General features: G+C 21.5%; 1 protein-coding gene across 1 annotated transcript in view; it reads left to right on the forward strand.

Annotated features, from left to right (window-relative positions):
• LOC108684626 overlaps positions 1-604 on the forward strand; it is a 22,985-nt gene that overhangs the window by 14,135 nt on the left and 8,246 nt on the right. The gene's annotated exons all lie outside the window — the stretch shown is intronic.

The following is a 604-nucleotide window of genomic DNA, read 5'->3' on the forward strand; positions in this document are numbered from 1 at the left end:
TATATATATGAGACTTCATATCTAATTGGATTATAATGTGTAGAGTCGATAATTTTCTCATAGGATAAAAAGCTGGTTCAATAACTCTGGTTCACTCTGTATATATACATATCGCTGCAGCTGCTATAAGTATTACAATGATGAGTTATTGTCGACAATCTTTAAGTACAGTTGAAGTAGAATTTTAAAAGTATCACGATACATATATTCTGTTATGATATATTCTTTACAATTATAAACGATTCGATGATCTATATGTCACTGATTTTAATATGTATTCCTTAATCTATATACCATCGATTTTAATATATATTCTTTGATCTATAAATATCATCAATTTTAATATGCAATCATTTACGTTAATTACAGAATATTCATGAGAATAAAAATATGCAATTATAAATCATTCTGTACACTTGATCATATTTGTGTAATAGTGTAATTTATTCTTTTATAATAATAATATAGCGTATAAAATTTTATAGAATGAATTTATTTTGCGATAATATCAAGATTTTATCTTTTATTTTCAAATTTTTATTATTCATTTTTATTATCATTTTTATTATTAATTTTTCATTTCTTAGATATATTTAATTATTAT

This window comes from Atta colombica, unplaced genomic scaffold, assembly GCF_001594045.1.
Source record: "Atta colombica isolate Treedump-2 unplaced genomic scaffold, Acol1.0 scaffold137, whole genome shotgun sequence".
Lineage (NCBI taxonomy): Eukaryota > Metazoa > Arthropoda > Insecta > Hymenoptera > Formicidae > Atta > Atta colombica.